The following is a 7,012-nucleotide window of genomic DNA, read 5'->3' on the forward strand; positions in this document are numbered from 1 at the left end:
GCATGTACAGTTACGTGTTGCGTGATGTTTGTGGCGGATAAACGCGGATGCGGCGTTTCATGTCTTGTGTGAAGAATACTGGCATTAACATTTTAAAAAAGAGGGATAGATGACCGACCAGTCCTTAAAATGAAAACACATTGTCAGTGTACAATGTATGAACGATGACTGATGGGTGACCTTGTCTAGAGTGAACAAAGATATCTTTTCTGATGCCATCTACAAAATGTAAATACAAATACTATGTGATTCGCCTAAGATTGATGATAATTTTTAATCAAAACATGTCAAATTGAAAACTTTAAGTTGTTAATTTCAACAAAGGCAAGCATAAGATTATTACCTATAGATGGGCTCTTGCCGCGCTTTTCATGAGCTCAAATATTCATATCAGCGGTCTTAAAGTCCAAACAAAGCCATCCCAACTAAACATGGCTGTTGTTGTGACTGTTCAAATATTTATTATTACGATTATATTTATATTGCAAATGCAGTCATTCGCATCGAGCTTTAAATGATGTTCCTCTATGACAACACAAAATGAAACCACACACACACACACACACACACACACACACCGGCCAATATGAGTAGAGAGCTGCGGTAAGAAATTGGAGAAAGAGGTCTTACTGTATAAGGGTTATCAAAATTTTCGTGAGTGCCTTCTCATTAATGTTTAAAAAGTGTAGCGCACGCAAAATATCGCAGACCATATTTTTTTTTATACCAAGACTAGAAGACCACAGTATCATTTGTAATTCAAAAAGCAAAACAAACTAATTCTTGAGAGAATTCTCCAGTAGTTTACCTGGATGTGTCATCACTTGCATCTCTGTGATGAATTTGGAAAACTCGAGCTGGTGAAATTGTCCTACTTATAGTAGGCAACTTTATGCCTACTGCCATAGCTATCAATGAAGGTATGCTGTCATAACGGTCATCTGGTGGGTGGACCAACAACCTCTCCATGCTAGCCGTTTTTGCATTCATTAAAAACATTCAATTCATAGTTTTTGTTTGTTTGTTTTTCTACTTATCAGGCATCAGAAGTTGAACCACAGTTATCAGTGTACTCTGAGTGTCAGTTTTTTTTTTCAGTCAGCACGGATGGAAGTGTTCATTGAATTATTCAGCACACATTCACAGAGATTAAGGAATGAAATGGAAATCAATCTAGGTAAACAACCTATACATTCGTACTTTCTGCAGACTTCTATGATGGGACAAAGACGATAGCTGTTAAGCATTAGTCCGTACTTCGGAACATTCTGTTTTGCACTTTTCTTTGGAGTGTATACGAAATACTAATGTAATTCTATGTAGATGTATAATGTATTGCGTGCTTCAAGGTAAGTCTGTCATGTACATTGGCGCAATTCTTCACCTTTTACACAGTCAATGAATGTTCAGAGATGTGGTTGTTCCGAGTCTTTAACACTACAATAATGCTTGGACTTTTAACAATAACATAGTTATCTGATTTCATTTCGTTGCTTTTGTTTTAATTTCTAACAAATGTGCAGTTACAATTTGATATTACATAGGCAGTAAATGCAACATATAGTATTGGAAAATACTCTGAACGGAAATAGAATCATAAATGTGACTGTTATGACTGTACCAAACAAAGATGTTGAAATGAAGGAGACTGCCGAAAAGCAGGGCTTGTAGATTGTAGTCCCGTCATGAACAATAACTGATTATAATATACTGTACAAAAACCTAAGGCAGATTGCCTTTTCAGAAAGAGAGAGACAAAGACACACACAAACAAACAAACAAACAAACGCGAGGTAGCACTCTTTTAGGAAGGGATAAGCATGGAATTAGGAGGAAGAGACTACATTAAGGATAAACAGGGTAAAGGGGGCGAAGGATGAGGAGTTGAGGGTCAATACCAAGGCACGCGAAGCACGAGATATGCCTGACAGAGCTCATCGAGGTTTACATGAAAGGAGATTGTGTTTTAAGATCAGTACATTTCTAATGAGGGGAAAAAAAACCCTTAAGATTAGAGATTTCAAGGGTATAAAACTTCTGCTATGGAATTTATTATTTTTTTAATCGTAAAAAAAATAGAGCTTCTTGAATTCCAAAAGTTCGGGCAGGAAAAAGAGAATAAAGATTTTGTAAAGACAGTCCTATTCAGTGGCAAGTGAAATTCATTGTCTCAGTTTAGATTCACCAATGTTATAGACATTTTTATTTGAGTGGCTCTTTGCGAAGATGATATCCTCAGTCCTAAATCATAGGTCTCGATTATGCACTTTGGTATAGTATAACAAAAAGTAAGCTCTACACTGTAAAAACATCGGTGTTAGATTTAACACCACGGGTGTTAAATCTAACACCGATCAAACTTCAATAAAGGACCACACCCACAGGTGTTAAAAATGCACTGTGATGGTGTTGAAAAGTGTTCACCTGACACTTCGTGGTGTTAATTTGACACTGTACCTGGTGTTACTTTGACACTGTACTGGTGTTAATTCAAAAATGACACCACATGGTGTTGATTTGATATTTGCTGGTGTTAATATCAATGGTTTAATACCCGTCCAGCTTCAATAAGGGACCACACCAGCTGGTGCTACTTTGGTGTAAATCTATTTTCACATTTTTTCAAAAATCGAGTATTTTGATGTAAAATTCTTGATCGTCTTGTTTAAATTAAAAATCAACAAGAAGTGCAGTTACTAAGAAACTCTTTAAAAAAAAAAATTTGGAAATGACACCCGTAGGTGTTAATTTAACACCATAATTGAGCACCGAAAATTTTACACCAGGTCGGTGTTCACTATTTGACACCGGACTTTTTGCAGTGTATAGAGGTAGGTTATTATTAATGATGTGCCCAGATGCAAAATTGAGTTCACACGTTAAAAGACAATCTTTACGTAACAGAGGGATCTACTAATGACCTCTAATTGACCGCAGAGCATCACAGAGGAAACAACACACGCGCAACGGACAACAAAACTAAAGCCTCAAGAAACACACATCAAAGCATAGACAAGCATGATTGGTTCGTGCAGAATTGAGGTTTTTTCAGATCTATTAATTCTTTTATCAATTTATTCATTCATTTTGGGGGGAATCTTGTATGCTTCTAATTGCAATCATATCTTGCGCAAGAACGAAAACAAAAAACACAATAATAAAATTACACCATCATATCTATATAACTGCTAAACAAGATCCTGCACTATAAGGTCATGCTCGTATAGTGCAGTTGTAAAAGCGCAATGGCCAAAGGTCGTTTTGCATAACTCATACATACGTAACGGTCTAGTAAACAAGTCGTTGGAGAATGATATCGGGTCTCGCATTGCCCAAGTAGTTATACAGCTATATCATCCATGGATGTTATCCATATAACTATAGCCGTCAATTTAAGCAAATAACATGACTACATGAGTGCATTACGCGTGCCCGCGTCAAACTACCATGCCGCCGTGAACTTACAGTCTTTCAACTTCTCTAAAAATGCGCAGTCCCATTGATCACAAGAAAACCGGACCTTATGTCCCGTTATTGGTAACTCCATTCAGTGTTTTACAGATCCGCTTTCATGATAAAGCACACAGAACAGTAAAGTCTTTATCATTGAACGGAAGTCAACTCATCATTCTTGCATTGACGTCAGCAAAATTTTAGATGATACAGGTGGAAGCAAAATGAGAAACTTCAAGGATATGACATCATTACCTCCTTTGGGATTTTCATTTGCATATCATGTGGTCGTGACCGATATCACTGTCTTGCATGTGAAAACATGTAAATAAAACATTAAATCGAAGATTCTACAATTCTCTGCAGTTCAGTTCCAGCAAACAATGATATACATAGTGCAAATAACAATGCGATCAATAAGTTTTGAACATGCTGTGGCACATCTCTTAAACGTGAGGAATTTGCTTTGAGTGTGTCCTTAACATGAATGTAATAATTATGATATGCAGTAATATACGAAATTATGATAGATGGAGATGCAAAACAGAGATATGGACAAGGACAGAAACAGAGACAAAGACTGCCGAGACATTGAGATTGACGGGGACGTGCATGTACATAAATAGCAATAACAAGAGGGACACAGACGTGTACAACATTGGTAGGGTCGACATCGTGATCGAGGAAATTGAGAATGTAAAATGGCCATCAGGCAGTAAAACAATTCATACGGCTAGAGTGACAGCGAGAAAAGAAATACTACGTACTCATTCAGAACACCATACGTGTTGTCATAATCGTATCATGCAATAGAATGATTAATAAGAGATTATTAAGCTTGGTTTTTGAGGTTGTTAAGCGAGCTGTTACTTTTTGTGAGGAGAAGGAATTCATTCCAGATTTTCGGGCCATTAAATCTTACATCATGTTGGTACGTGAGCGTGATGACATGGCGATGTGCATGTGAGAAGAAAGAGACGAGAGGGTACGGTATTGATAATGAAAATAAGTATATGAAAACAGATTACAAAATGGAGTCGACAGAAGACCATTGACCCATTGATATTAATGAAGATACGCAGTTGATATTGCATACCCTCATCAGTATAAGATTGTATAAATTCTTAATAAAGAGGTTTAGTATGATATGTTTTTCCGCCCAATTCCATCAGATTTGCATGCGAATTAGCGAGAAGGCGTTCAAATTCAAGCTATTTTCATCAACGCTCTGCTCTCACGGTTCATCTTAATTCTTTCATCATTCAAATCTGTTTCATGTCATTCCTATTAGATTCTATTTCAGTCAATTGAGAGGGAAAGCAAAGTGGCATTCAATTTCGCGCAAGGTGGATATACGTTCAATTTCGTCCCAATTACTAATTTCAATTTCATTTATAGGAACACAACTTCGAACTGTAAGCATTCAAACTGAATCAACAAAAGCAAGCTCTGTTGTATGTGATTCATATCGCATTTTATGCAAGTCAAATTCCCATTTTCAGTGTTAAATATTATATTATAATCATTTTCATCTTTATTTAAGTTTTGATCAGTTAATTTCAATCATAGTTTACGTATTTCTCTTCTGCCCCATCGTTCACTTAGTTTAACTTTATTTATCACATATTAATGTAACACCTACGGAATGGTCATATCTTTGAAATTGTTATACGTTCAGATTCATTTTGTACATTTTAAATCCCAGCCCTTGGTCGATTTTTTACCTTCCTCGAATATACGTTGCTCGAGCCAGGCGTAGAACTATTCTTAAGAGTACATTATAATCTTGCTTGTTATCAAATGTTTCAGCTACTATACAGTTCTGCCTGTATTCATGATCTTTATGTGATCTATCCCCGAGCAGCCGCCAAGTCGTGTTGAAGTGATTGTATTGATATGCATCCATGTATATATATGAAAGTTGTTGTTTCAGTATCACGATTTGTCGAGGAATGAGAGAGTTTAATGTTAGTCAGAGGTCCCATTTCAAAGTACATTAAGCATGTTAAAGGACAAGTTCACCTTCATAGACATGTGGGTTGAGTGAATGCAGCAATATTAGTAGAACATAAATCAGTGAGAGTTTGAGGAAAATCGGACAATCCATTCAAAAGTTATGAATTTTTGAAGTTTCTGCTCACTCAAGGCAGGATGAGAAGACTACTATAGCTTGTGATGTCGCATGTGTACAACGATATAAAAAAGAATAAAGAAAATTCAACATATTTTCACTTTTCTCGCATAACAAGAGAACACTTGACTTCTCTCTTTCAGAAGGCAGGGGGAATAATGTCACCCTTAACATATATGTCAGTAACAAGTTGAAGAAATGTGCACTTTATTCAAAAAGTGAAGTTTTGTGAAATTCTCTTTTTATTTTCTTTATGTCGTTGTACGCATATGACACCATACACTGCAGTAGTCTTCTCATCCAGCAGTGACTGCTCAGATACTCAGATTTTCCCCCAACTTTCATTGATGTGGTCTGCTAATATTGTTGCATTCACTCAATCCACATGTTTATGAAGGTGAACTTGTCCTTTAAGTTTGCATTATTTGTTCAAACAGATGAGCTGCTACAAAGAACATAAAAAAGCTGTAACGAAAAACAATGCCCAAATGCTATAAATGTTTGCCTTTTCGCGAATTTGACATCCTTAATGTTCATTCCGGCGATGCTGATGCGAATTTGAATACGTTCTCGTGCAATTTTAATTTGAACGCGCTTTTTACACGTTCATGTGAGAAAATCATGAAAAAGAATGTTGATGAAATAAAATTGAATGAACTATTTGGCTTTTTGAATGTTGATCTCGACGATCATTCAAATTCGCTCGAACTTGAATGATCGCATCGTTAAATCGAATGCAAATCTAATGAAATTGGGCGGGAAAACCTATAATATGGGTTTTCCGGTCAATTTCATACTTTTTGTCATTCCAATTCATGAATGTGCATTCAAATTCACACAGCGCACGCACGCAAAAATATTCGGGCATTCAAATTCAGAATCCGAGCAATCAATCCCATTTATGGGAGCTCTATTTCGTTTTCGTCAAGTCAAATTCACGCATTCCTAATCGTGCATTCAAATTCACGCGATAGTCCCGATGAGCTTGTTTGGGGCGTTCAAATTCATTTTAAGGTGATCAATTTCCTACTTCGTACAATCAATTTAATGAAGGAAATGGAATAGATTTTTGAAGAAGGGGTAATGGGGTAAGGATGGGGGAGAAAGGGGCGAAAATAACTTATATCAGCACACCAATATACGCCACTCACAAAGGCTTACATGCATATGATTTCACTGCAAAAAGTCAGCTGTTCAATATGAAATATCGAGTTGGTGTTAAATTTCCGGTGCTCATTTTTACACCTCCAGGATTCACTTCAAAATATAAAACTTTCTTCTTCTTCTTCTTTTTAGAAAGGTAATTACTTATTGTTCTTCTTGTTGATTTTGAACTTCAACAAGATGAACAAGAACTTTCCAATAAAGTAGGTCTACTCGATTTTTGGAAAAAAAAAAGTTGCAAACACATTGGCACCACAGTAACAC

This window comes from Diadema antillarum, unplaced genomic scaffold (assembly GCF_040938485.1).
Source record: "Diadema antillarum isolate AM-2024a unplaced genomic scaffold, OU_Dant_1.0 scf00000010, whole genome shotgun sequence".
NCBI classification, from domain to species: domain Eukaryota; kingdom Metazoa; phylum Echinodermata; class Echinoidea; order Diadematoida; family Diadematidae; genus Diadema; species Diadema antillarum.